Source organism: Equus caballus, chromosome 18 (assembly GCF_041296265.1).
Source record: "Equus caballus isolate H_3958 breed thoroughbred chromosome 18, TB-T2T, whole genome shotgun sequence".
In the NCBI taxonomy this organism is placed as follows: domain Eukaryota; kingdom Metazoa; phylum Chordata; class Mammalia; order Perissodactyla; family Equidae; genus Equus; species Equus caballus.
This window is the reverse complement of record NC_091701.1, coordinates 20,725,026-20,738,765: the sequence shown is the minus strand read 5'-3', so window position 1 is coordinate 20,738,765 and position 13,740 is coordinate 20,725,026.

The window sequence follows — 13,740 nt, the reverse complement described above, 5'->3', positions numbered from 1 at the left end:
GCAAAGTAAAATTCAAAGTGGTTGACCAATGGCTATCTTTGGGTCAAGAAAGCAAACTGAAAAACATAGTGGAAAAAGGAAAATCCTCCTGAGATGCAAAGAGTTAAGGTTTGGATTCTAAATAGATCCACCAACACAAGGAGGCAGTTCAAGTTTAGAGGTTATACATAAATCAAAGGGGATCTGGATCCTCAATGATCTGGAAGATGAGTAGGAAGAAAGAACCACGGGAGCATTTGCAGGGCCCTCCAAGTGTTCTTCACATAGCAATAACGTAAAAGCTAGTCGTGAACATTTTCAACAGCTTGTTTCCTTAAAGTGAGCACAGAGCCTTGCTAATGGCGGATACTTGTAAGCACTGCCTGAGTGAATCTTCTAGCATGATTATTTTCGCTAAAAATAAGCTTTCGTTGCAAACGTGGGTGGGTCTATTGATGTGTCCTATATGTCTTCATGTTATTTTTATTAAGGTAAACAAAAGAATAGGAACAGTGAACTCGGGGGACGGCCCCAAGTGTCTCTGAGAAAGGCCCCAACCAACAACTCTTCTTTCTTTCTTTTTTTCTTTTTTGGTGACAGGAAATCCGAAATCACTGAGCCTGTGACAAAGGCAGCCAATCAATAGCTCAGGAAGGAAAAAGCCCATCTGGGGAGACTTATACAACAGACCCAGCAGAAAGGAAGTAATAAGAGTTGTTTCATGCCTTGTCTCTACTGGTCAAAAATACTCAACCCTGGGAATCAATAGAAGCAAAATAACCTGGCAGATTATTTTATAGCAGAATCAAAATGAGGGCCAGGAAAGGGAACAACAGTCTGGTGGAACTCAAGTACCTTTGATTAATCATCTCCTACCAGGACAATTCGTGACATCATCAGCCATCAATCATTATATAATTCTTCTCTCTTTCCCCTCCCTTTGGCCCCATTCCAGCCCCACCACCAAATATCAGCAGCTGGCTTTTTAATTCCCTCAGCATATTCTCCCAGCATCAACCCAACATTCTTTCTTTATGCTTCCAGAGATATAGCCAAAGCTAAAGACAATGTTCAGTTTTGTGGATAGCAGGCAATCAATAGGTGGTTTCTAGATAGTGGAGAGACTGCAGATAGGATAATCCCTCCTTCCCTCAGCAGCTGTTGGAGCTCAGCACTGCAGAAGTGGTGAACTGAAGACAGCCCAAGATAGCACAAAGAATGATTTGAATGGTGGGGTGATAATTGCTTTCAGAAAGAGGACAAAGCTGAGAACAATGGGGCACGTTAAGAACACTTATAAGCAAGGACAATTAATCCCTTTTTCTGGGAAGTGTGGTGAGAAACAGGACCTATTTAACTGGGTCCTCTGATTTGGGGAGCAGAGTTGTAGCATGAGTGCATGTGTGCATTTTCCTAGAGGGCGTGCATAACTGTCACCAGAATCTCAAAAGTCCCAGAACCTTCTCCCTCCCCAAAAAAGCAAGAACCATTAGGAGGCTACCCAGGAAACTAGGTCAAATGTGGAGCAATACACAACAAACGAATTCCAAAGCCAAACAACCAGGAGGTCCATCCCCTGCCTTCAACCACTAGCTGTGGAGATTCTTGGCTCTGTAGCTTCACTGGTCCCCATTCGAATGTCTCATGGTCAGGCACTCCTTCTTGGTAGGTCCTTTGTAAGTACAGTTTGAAATGCATCCAGATTTTCAAAGACCCCATCCAAGGACTTCCCTCGCCTAAAATCATCTCTTCCCACCCTAACATAAACACCTCAAGCCCCCAGTGAAGGAAACTCGAGGGTCCCCAGGCTGCAATTGATTATCACTACAATGGACAACTTATTGAGAAGGAAGCAGGTTTAAACTTTTAAAATTTGAATACTTTTGGTTGTGGTCGTTCAAATAATGAAATGTTAAAGTTCTTTCTCACCATTTATTCACTTACTCGTTGAACAAGCATTTATTGACCTGAACTTTGAGGATGCTCCCTGAGAGAAGTCATCCCTTCCCTCAGGAAGCTCATCACTCAGGATACAGTCTGCCTTCGCTACCCACAGTGGCCATTTTTAAGCTTGTCACAGGGTCTAAACTAAGAATCCACCGGATGACTCTATAAGGCAGTTGCTCTATCCTTTGAAACCTGCTTTGAAACATACTGGCCAATTTTATCACAAGATTCCAGTGAGGACCACCTGGAGTTGCTGGGAGGATTAGGTAAGAAGATGTAGGTGAAAGGGCTTTGTAAACTATAAAACTCTTTATAGATGTAATATAATTAATGATGTCTTCCTTCTACCTAATTCTTACTGCTTATTGATTTCTTTTTTTTCTTTTTTATTGTGGTATGAAAAGAAAAGAAACTGTCAGTAAGGCTATATAGATAGACTTTGAAATTTAGAAAGTATCAAAAAACCTGACATATCCACTCCTTTTTTGCCTCCACCACTAACCAAGAGAAGGTAATGTTTCCAGAGAAGGAGTGGGATGAAGAATAAGGGGCAATGGGAAGAAAGTAGCCCAGAGGAGTCCATGCAGGCGGTTGAAGCGCAGAGATGGGCAGAGGTGCTGGGAGCCTGGAGGATGGTCAAATACTGCCTTGAATTAAAAGAAGAAGAAAACAGATGCTGCAAACAGATCTCAAAACCAACAAGGGGGAAAGAATTGAGAACTGATTAAATAACAATTGTTAACTTTTACAGATGCCTGCCATATGCCAGACACCATGCTAAGTATTTTCCATGTATTAATTCACTTACAAGTCGTAAGAACTCAATGATAAGACCTTAAACGAGTTCACACATGTATAACTCAGAACAGCACCTGGCACATAGTAAGTACTCAAAACACTCACATTATTATTTTAGTGCCATTTTATAGGCGAAGACAGAGAGCTAAGCTGATTTACCTAAATTCACAGTGAATATAAGTGGTAGAGCAGAGCTGCCTGATCTCAAAGCCTGAAGGAAAAACATTTTCCAGAACGTTTCTATGTTTAAATTTTTACCATTCTTTGAATAACTAATTTGATTCAACAAACATATTTAAATCCCTACTTTGAGAAAAAGACTCCAAGTTCCAGCAGAAAAGAGATCTGGGTTATATCATTGCTATATCCCCAGTCAATTAATTGACTGTTCTAGGCATCTGAAAGAATAAGAATTAAGACATGGTGCTGCAGATGCTCACAAGCCAGGGGAAAAGATATCTGCTTAAAGAACCTAACACCTGCCTGGTTGAGGTGTGGAGTATGGCAGAAGGACGTGCTGGGAGGAGTGGGGAGATGAGAAACTACAGATCAGGGAGAAATTATTTGCACTCTATGTCCTTCTCAGGGAGTCAATATTAGAAAGCTTTGACTCATACAAGACCCAGGGCAGGGGGAGGCGGGTGCCCTCTTGGTATATTAAGGCCAGGGTTAAATAAGGGTTATTGGCACTAGAAACAGGGTTAAGATTACACTGATAGGAAGAATACGACTTTCTCCTGTTGACCAGATGGCAGTCCTTGGGAAGAATCCATGCCGGGAGTCATAAGTTGTATTTAGTCTGTATACTTTAGGAGAGAGCTAAACCAGCCTGTAGTTAAAGCCCCACTGTGTGCCCACCACCCAAAATCCTCCAGGCCAGATCTCACCCGTGTGTGGTACCAGGTGGTAAGGTGCCTAGACCAGGGGATACAATGTCCTACCTCCTCTGTCACCACCACCTCCCCCCTGCCCCCGACTTGACCCAAGACAGCTTTGGAAAAAATCACATAAAGCCCTTCAAAACGAACTCCTGAAACCCTCAATTAATCTCCTAGGGGACTGACTGGCTAGAGTCAATTGTGTTGAAGCAGTAATGACCAGTTTTTCAGAAAAACCACACTTTTCCAAAGTTTTTTGTAAATTGCAGTGACCCCATGAAAGTTCTGGCCTTTGAAAGATACGTGGAAGATTTTAGGTAGGGCTCCAGAGAAAGTTCCTAAAAGGGGGGAATGGGCATTCTCAGCTGGAATGTACCTATTTGCCCTTCAATCTGCCCCATCCTCCTTTCTGAAATGCAGACATGGTGGCAGGAGGTATGGCAGCTCCTTTGCAACCGTGAGAGAAATGCCAAGAGACTCATGGAACTCTCAGCATAAAAATCCCTGAGCCACCAAATCAACGCCACCAAGGAATTTTCCTTACTTGAGAAAAATGAATTCCTATTGTGTTTAAGTCACTGTTATTTGGGTTTTCAGTTATCTACAGCTGAACTCAAAACTCAAAGCAGTCAATAGACTACTAGAGAGGCAGTGAGGTTTATAGCACAAAGAGCTTGGGGATCAGACTCAGACTGGAGCCCCACTGCTGTAGTAACTGTGTGACCTGCATCAATAAGGGTCATCTATAAAGGGGGGTATCTTACTGTGGGTGTTCCCAAAGCCAAGTCTGAGCAAGAACTTGGCACAGAACAGGTGGTTTGGTTTATTTGGAAAGTAATCCTAGGAAGCCAAAGAGCGTTGGTGAAACAGGGAAGGAGGGAAGACCAGTAAGAGCATGCTATTGGGCTGGGTACCACTGTGGGCAATTCTGGTCCAAACCCCTAAGGGACTTTCAAAGGAAACCCTGTAGAGACTTCTTAGTGTAAGTGTGGTCTGCAGGCCAGGAGCACTAGCATCACCTGAGAACAAATTAGAAAAGCAGAATCTTGTCCCACCCCAAACCTTCTGAACCAGAATTTGCATTTTAATGAGATCCCCAGGTGATTCTGGTACACATTCAAGTCTGAGAGGTCCTAGTATAGAAGGTACTCCAAAGCCTCAGAAAGAGAGGCGCCTGTCCCTCATTGGTCAAGGAAGTGTTCACTCTCCTGCATGTCTGGGCTGAACAGACCTCATGGCTTAGGAGAACACCCTGAGGAAGAAAAGCTGGGAGACAGCAAGCACTTGAGGCAGGAAGCCTTCATGAGGTAAGCTGATGACCCAGGCTGAGGGGAAGGCATGGGGCGCCAACGGCACCTGCTATGGGACGTGGTTACCATACCTTGTCCACGTGGACACCGAAGACTTTCAACAAGCTACTGTATATAAGATAGTTGCCCAACTGCTGTCTTAAACATATACCTACAACAACCAAAACCGTTGGAAAGACATATTCTCATGTGATAATAGCCACCCAGTTCCTGTCTCTCTAATGCCTAAGATAAAGACAGCACACTCCTGACCTCAAGGGACTTACAACCTCGACAGGGAGATAAGGCTTGGGGACGTGAAGCAATACAGGACCAGGGCCACGGGTTAGGTAATAACACACTCACATGAGTATCAGCGAGTGCCCTTATGTGTGCTTATTATATTCTGGGCACCATTAGAAAGACTATAAAGTGTAAGTATGTGTCTATAACTCTTCTGATCCTTACAAGAAACCAATAGGGTAGATACTATTATTAGCACCATTTTACAGATGAGGAAACTGAGGCATAAAGAGGTTAAGTGACCTGCCCAGGGGCCACAGGCTCACCCTCCATGCTGCTACTGACACTATTACAGCTCCACATTGTGTGGCCCTTTCCTGCAGTAAGCCCAAGGCTGTGATTTCAGGTGCATTCCCTTTTTCCATGCTTACCTCTCCTTCAAGGTGAGCAGGTTGCCTGATGCTGTCCTTGTTGTGTAGATGGTGTGGCAACTAGAGTTGAGCGGGATTACATTTCAGAGCAGACCGGTGGCAAGGGCTCCGTTCTAGGCTTCAGAGGAGCCAAAGCCAGCTGAGCTTCTGTCCACCAAGAGGTCAGGGAGATGTGATGGACAGTGCCCAGGCCCAGGAGAAGGAATGCTGAGTTCTGAGCCTAGTGGGGCTGCTCACAAAGCAAGTGAACAAGCCATTTAGGTCTCACGGCTCTCATCCGTAACCCAAAAGGGGTCAGAGTAGCTTGTACACTAGTGCCCTCTTTAAACTCTAAATTCCTACAGCAGGATGACCTGCTTAAGCTCTCTAGTCAACTCACATCCCTCCTGGGAAAAACAGCTTTAATGCAAAATCTGAAAGTAAAGAGAGTTTTCCTAATCTTATTTGCTATAATGCTCCTTCGCCAAAGATTTAAATATTAATCGTTTAAGAAGCTGCAGGCAAACTCAAAGTTCCACATAATAATATCTATAAATATTCTAAAGATGTCACATCCCATCTAATGTTTTTTTTTAAGATTTCATTTTTTTCCTTTTTCTCCCCAAAGCCCCCCGGTACATAGTCGTATATTCTTCATTGTGGGTCCTTCTAGTTGTGGCATGTGGGACGCTGCCTCAGCGTGGTCTGATGAGCAGTGCCATGTCCGCGCCCAGGATTCGAACCAACGAAACACTGGGCCGCCTGCAGCAGAGCGCACAAACTTAACCACTAAATTAGATGGCCAGCCCCACATCCCATCTAATTTTAAGGTGCTTGTACTTTTAGAACTATTTTCTAATTTTACAAAGCAATTGCACTTGGACTAACCTGGCCTTCCATCTTATGGTCTTTAAGTCTAATTGACTTGCTCTCCGTGACCCCATGTGGCCCTCGGCAGTCCCCTGCTCCTTCCACGAATGTACCACATAACTTCATCATTAACGCCATGATGCAGAATCGCCCACACCACTCTTATGTGTGCCAGGTTACTTTGTTGCTGCGTTGACGCAATCTTCCCACCAGTGTGCAGTTTTTTAAAATGGATCAAAGATCAGAAACTATTTCCTGAGAAGTCACCCTCCAGGTTCCAATTTTCCAGAAATCCATCCTTTGAAAACACCAGTTGGACAACTTCAGCGTAAACAGAAAAACGCCATTCTGCAGCCTCCAGGGAAAATATGGATGGAGGTGCCCCAGCCAGTCAGTCCTCTCTTTGTCCCCACACAATCCTCCTCCACCCTCAGGGGAGGATTGTGTGAATGGAGAGGATGTTTGAGCCCTAGGGAAAAGCCCAGAAAGGAGGTGGTATGAATGGCACATTGTTATTCTCTGCCAACTGCTAAGACTCAAGGACCACAGCTCAATTTCATAATCTTCTCCTTTTCTATTTTTTCTTTAAAGCAGACGTGCCAACAGCAAGACTCTCAAAACAGTTCAACTGTTGTCTTATAAGCATCTAACGTTCTGAAGGACACCGTGTCCACTATATGCAAAACCCAGTTCCTGTCTCTCTAACCCCTAAGATAAAGAGAGCACACTGCTGACCTCAAGGGACTTATGACCTTGATAGGCAGATAAGTCTTGGGGACATGAAGCAATAGGACCAGGGCCACAGGTTAGGTAATAACACACTCACACAATATCAGCAAGTGTCCTCAGGCAGAATTTCCCCAGTTGTCTTCCACCCTTCAGTGCCTTCATCATCTTCTCCTGAACCAAAGCTATTTGTACCCAGTTGGAAAGACTGCTCTCTCCTATAACCAGGCAGCAGAGGCAAGGACCCTGGCTTCTCTGAGCAACTTGAAAAGCAACAGTGGGGAGCTGGTAGAGTGAGGCTTGGCAGAAATGTAAGAAGATGTCATTCAAAGTCACAGACTTCACTCTCAGCATCCATTTGACTTAAATTGGAGAGAGGAAAGGAAGAAAGTCCCCACACTGGAGGTTCTTTTGAACATACATCAAACAGTTTCTAGGGCAGAAGCGACATATTCTTGAAACACATCTCGTTCGTCTCCCTTCCTGCACCTGTGGCAGACATCACTAATCAACGACAGCACTCTCACCTGCTGAGCACTGTGGCCTTAATTCTGTTCTCAGCACTGCACTGCAGGCAGCCACCCCCAGTGGACCAGAGTTGCCCCATGAGATGAACCCTCCTTCTATCCCAGTTAGTGAAAGGGAGTGAAGACACCTGGGGCCGCTCTCTGGGTCCCCTCACCTTCCCACAAACACAACATGCTCCTTTGCACCTCCAAGCCATCACATATCAGGACTTTGTATTTAAATGTTCTTCCTTCTGCTTTTGCAAAGCAGAATCATCCTCGAGGCCTGGCTCAAATTCCATCTCCTCCCAAGAAGACTCTGGCATGTCCCAAGCCCCCCCAGTACCCCACCCCTCACATTTCCCAGGGCCGGTTTCTGACACCAAACCATGGAGCCCTGTCCTACCCACTCTGGTTTTGTTTCATATTACTCTTCCCTCCTCTACTAGATTTAAAGCCTCTAATGCTTTTCAAGCTTTTTAAAAACGTTGTTCAAAAGAAACCTAACACAGAAGGACCTTGGTTATAAAATACCTGCTGAAAACGGAGTTTGGATTTTTTTTTCATTTCAGTGAGGGAACTGTTATTCAAGGGGGTGGTTGTTCTGGTTTCTAGAAGCAGAGGTTGTCACTTCCTTTGGAGCCCACTCACTTTATTTGGGGAAGCTCCTAGGCCTTTCAGTTCCATCCGTGCAAGACAAGTCCCCACCCATCGTCCTTGGAGGAAAGCGTGAGGTTTCCTTATACTCGCATGGAGGTGCTACAGAAAGAGATGTAAGGTGATCTCCGGAGCCACACCGTGCTCCTGAAGGCAGAAGACAGATGGCTTTTCCCAGAGAGAAATTCACACTGGACCCTCAGCTCTCCCCGTTCCTCAGCCCCAGTGGGGTTATTTAAGAACAGATGACTGAGAAATGGGAAATGTGCTGTGGACCACTGAGTCCGCCCCTAATTAGACTTCAGGAAGGGAGGGAGAGGCCTGCGTCTGGGCTTGGAGCGAATGGGAGGGGCTGATTCTTCCTGGGGGTCCGGTCCAGGGTGGAGGGGCAGCAATGAGCACAGAAGCTTGCAGCTGAGCTAGACAGCCAGGGTTTCTGCAGTGGCGTCATGACGGCCTGATGGCAGTGGATGGCGGGCCCTTGGGCAGACCTCCTGACCACTGTAATCAGACTAATGTCCTGGGACAGCGTAACAACCTGGAGGTCCACGAGAACATCCTGGGAGAAGAACCACAGCAAAACGGACTTCCCCAAATCCATTCAACTAGGGGCGAGGGGAAAACAGGGTCAGTCATGTTAACTATTAACAGAGAGATGACTGTGTGTCACATCAAGCTGCTGCCGGTGACCTGCTTCAGGCAGGCATTGCAGAGCTGGGGTCCTACGTATTTGGACCCTCTCTCTTCTTACCTGTCCCACTTTCCTAAAAGGCTCAAATCAAAAACCATAAATTCTAATCCAAACCCCTTATTTTACACCTAAAGGAACCAGGGCCCAGGGAGGTAGAGAAAATTGCTCAAGAGTATATGCCAAGTCAAAGACAACACCAGGAATAGCACCCAAGTCTCCTGACTCTCAATCCAGTGTTCCCTCCAAGTCAGCCTGCATTTGGGCCTTTCAATTCAAGTCAGCTGCAAAGCTTCACTGAATACCAAGTGCGTGCCCCTGTGCTCCTGTTGAATGGAATGCTCAGATGTGTCTGATAAGAGCCTGCCCCCCAAGAAGTTTATGGTCAGGTTGGGGACCCTGACTATCCTCGTGCTGTGGGTGGCACTGAAATTAATCTTCTTACTTTAGATATGTACCATCTATAGTTATGAAAGAGTAATGTAGCAGGGCTGTATTACCATTGGCCTAGCTCAAGAGAGGTCTGGCAATCCTCCTCCCCCCAAGGAAGGTTGCTAGATAAAATACATGCATTATTGCATAGGGCACACTTACACAAAAAGATTACACGCTGTTATCCAAAATTCAAATTTAACGAGGCATCCTATATTTTTTCCCTAAATCTGGCAACTCCACTCCCAGGTTCAGATGTTGGGGGAACTTCTACTTCCAGTGGCCTTTTCTTGAGCCCAGCAATATCCTAGGATAGAGGATGCAGAGAAGGGCCCCAGAGGGTAATCAGTGGGACTGAGCAAAGTCTTGGAGCATGGATGGATGTCACTCTGGCCAGGCAGTGACAGGTAAAGGTGCCAAATGTTAATGCAGGGCAGGCCTCACCAGATACCTACAGAAAATTCTGCTGGCATGGTACCTGGGCTCCTCTCCAATGCCATGACTCAGTTTCCACACAGTGCTTGAACAATACTCCTCTTGCTAGTCTTTTGCCAGCTCTGCTCTCACATATCTAACCATACAGCAGACCCCCTCCCTCCTCAGTAACTTCCCAGCTCAGTCCCAGCTCCTGGGGCCAACCTGAGTTTCCCTCCTCCTCCTTCTCTGCCCCCTAGTATCATTTTTAGCACTGATAAAATCCTTCTTCCTGCAGAGACACTTCCTACCCTCTGCTGCTTCCTCCAATCCTCTTCTCTTGTTCCTCCATGATAAACATGACGCCCAACAGAACAGAACTCCAATAAGACAAAAATCAGTTCCCCTTTTTTCCTGAGGAGCAAGGGCAGAACCCTCACATCCTCCCAGGAGGTTGGGGGAAACGTCTGTATACCAACAAGGAAAAGGAAGAAATGCAAAGCATTTAACTTTTTTTTTAGTTTAGATACAGGATAAGCTGCTACAATGAGACCAATACTACAGAGGCTAAAACAAGACATCAATTTCTTTCTCTCTTACTTCATTTCAAGAGGTAGATGGGCCATCCAGAGCAGGTAGGCAACTATGTTCTACAAAGCCAGCCCAGGACTCAAGTCCCTTCTCTTCTTCCATTATCCCACAGGTATGTGCTGGTCTATATTCTAGCCAGGTAGAAAGGAAAGAGGGAGGGCAGGCAGTTTCCTTGTAGGGAACAATTGTGGACTTCTATTCACACTCCATCATCAGCCACACCTAGCTGCAAGGGAGGCTGAGAAATGTGTACTCTAGCTGGGTAGTCATTGCCTTCTCCAAGAGGGCAGGGCTGTCCTATTAAAAGTAAGGAGGGGACAATTATCATTCTCGGCTATAAGTCCCCATACTAGAGCAGTCTGAGAATTCAAATCCCACTACAGTGCACTAGCAATACGAAACCACACGTGGTGCAATACAAAGATGAGTAGTGCAAATGGAGCGTTATAAGGACTCCAAGTAGGGAGGATGTGTTGCAAGGTTTATGGTACAGATAAAACTTCACCTGAGCCCTGGAAAGACAACAAATGGCTGAACTGAGTAGATGGAGAGAAGCTGTACTTTTGTTTCATTGGAAGGTTACTTTTAACCAGTCACCAGCACCACTGGCAATACCCACTTATTACAACAATTGGCTAGAAAAAACTGAGCCTTTGATAAAGCTGAAGCACATGCTCCAGACGTTCATATATCAAGTTACTTTGCAAACAACATAGTAAACCTCAGCCCTCTCTTTCTGGTTTTACAGGTGTGTACTAAGAAGTTAAGCAACTAAAACATCATAAGGAGATAAGAATTAAGTTCAATTTCCTCCTGCAGTACTCCTCCTAAACAAAGTCATTTCCTGATGTATCGCAAGACACCGTTAATCATCCCCACCCCATTAAATCTATTTGCTTTCATTATATGTTCCCAACCCGGTTGAGCATGGACAAAAGATTGGATCTGCTTCCCATGAATTTCACTTCTTATTGTAATACCTACTTCCTTCCCCTATTTTCCCTGGCTTACCTTTCATCTCCTCCTCCCTAATCCTTCAGCTTCCCATGATCTGGGATACAGAGGGCTCAAAGAAGCTGTGACAATGCCCTCTCTTCACATCAGCCTACTCCCAACTCCACCCCCAGCTCGATCCTATGCTCCACTGGTTCCCAGCAGTAGTCTGATCTCAGGGTTGAGAGCAAAAGCACTGCAGGAAGATATTTTGCAGGCGGAGGCACTGGGCTATGGCAGTCTCCCTCATCCCCTCCTTCAATGCTCTCTGTAACAATATTTTGAAGCAGGTGTAAAAAGTCACACCAAGCTCCTCTTCCTTCTGCAGCACAAGGTCAAAAGGGCAAGAATCAAGGGCTGGCGCGATCCTAGTCATGCTTCTTCTTGGCGCTCTCTTGCTACCAGGGCATGAGAGTCCAGGGAGAAATTAGCTTCAGAATTATAATCTGAGCACCTTGGCCTTCTCTAAAATGAATGCTTCAGAAATGCCCAGTAGGCAGATCATTACAACATCCTTAGGCATTGTTACAGGAAGGTTTCCAAGGGCCACAAATCTTGCCATGGAGGTACAGTATTTATCCAGTCAGCATTTCCACAGCATGCTGATGTCTGGTGAAGGATTTAGTAAGGTGGTTCCTCCAGCCTCCCCACTTTACAAAGTACCTGTTGGGGGTGGGCTGACCTTGAGCAGGGCACATCCCATCCCTGAATCTCAGTTTCCTCATCTACAAAAACAAAGTTATTACACCAAAGCCTACAAGTTTGAGTTGTATAAGGAGATGGTTTCAAGGGCACTGCTCCTTCTCACCATTCCAAAGAGCCTAGATTCCATCCACCTGAGAGGCTGGTTTAACACACAGTGGTCTGGCCTTAAGAAAACTGGCTAACAGTCCCAAAATTCAAATAGACTAATTGGTGACAGAAAAGCCATTTAAACTGAATATTTAATTAGGCAATGGGAGTAGACATCTCTTAGGTGTCTGCTCAGTTCTCCAGAAACCCCTTTTTTCTTGAGAGCATTCCCTCAAGCAGTTCAAACAGGCGGGTTTCCAGGGGCAGTTTTGTGACCCTGCCCCTTCTGATGACTGGGCCAAGAATAGACACTTGACCCACGGAGAACCAATCCGATTCTCTCTCCCAGGAATTCAGAATTGAGATTTTGAGGCTACAAGTCAATTTCCACCTAAGACTGGAAGGGTAACGTACTTGTGGGCTATCCTGGGTTCAGATAGAAGATGTGTGCTCATCTTCCATCCGTTCTTTCTAGCCTCTGAACTTGACAATCTGAGGGATTCGTTCTTACAGAGCTACAATTGCCTGGGTGTGTCTGCCCATCAAAACTTTTACCATTTCTCCTGGGACGTGATACACAAGGTGGGGGTGGGGTGAAAAATAGGAGTTGTGGAATGACCATTTGGTGCCAGAATAGCCTCTCCACTGGTTTGCCTGGCTCGGAGGGATGGGGTGGGGGCTTGAGCATGTAAACCAGCTTGGCAGGTGAACTTAAAGATGGCATTGAAGGTAACTTCCTGAATTGGTGATTCAGAGCTAGGAAACCCATACCATTTCATTCACTCCCCTTGTGCTGGGCTCTGTGGCATTTGAATAATGTGATCTTGGCACTTACTACAAATCAGAAGTCTAATGAGACTCATCTCTGGAGCGTTTACATGTAGTTTGGAAGGCAGGGCTACGCTGGGCAGTGGGGAGTTGTCAAAGGTCTGTATAACAGGGCCTCTGAGCTGTAGGGTAGTCATGTTTGGCCAGGTGGACCAAAGAAAAGAATGTTGTTCTACTCGTGGGGAAAGGGTGCCCCAGGTTTGCTTTTTATTAGCTGGAGTTGCTTCATGTTACTCGCAACCCAAGGGCCCTCACTTACACAGCAGACTTTTAATAGTGAAGATCCAATCTGAAGGCTCCTTGAGAGTCCATGAGAACAGAGTGTCAGAAGAGAGGATGACAAATCTTGTGGCCCGTGAGCCACTCTGTCACTGAGACAATGCCTAGACATTTGCGCCACAACCTGCCCTCAGCTTCCCGTTTTCTAGGCTTCAAGTAACCCTTTCAGTTCTTCACCATCATGTGAAGTTTGCTCTCACTAGTCTCCCTCAGCCGCTTTAGGGAGAGAGCTATTGGTAGATGTCAGGCTCACTTGTGACCTGGTAGTCAAAGCAGTGAGCTAGAACAGACAGCCTGAATGGTGGAATGACTAAAAGGAAACCAGGACTTAGGGTCAGGACATCCAGCCTCCTGGTGAGCTGTGTGCCTTTGGGCAAGTCCCTTACCCTCACTGGCTTTCACTTAACTCCCCTGTAAAAA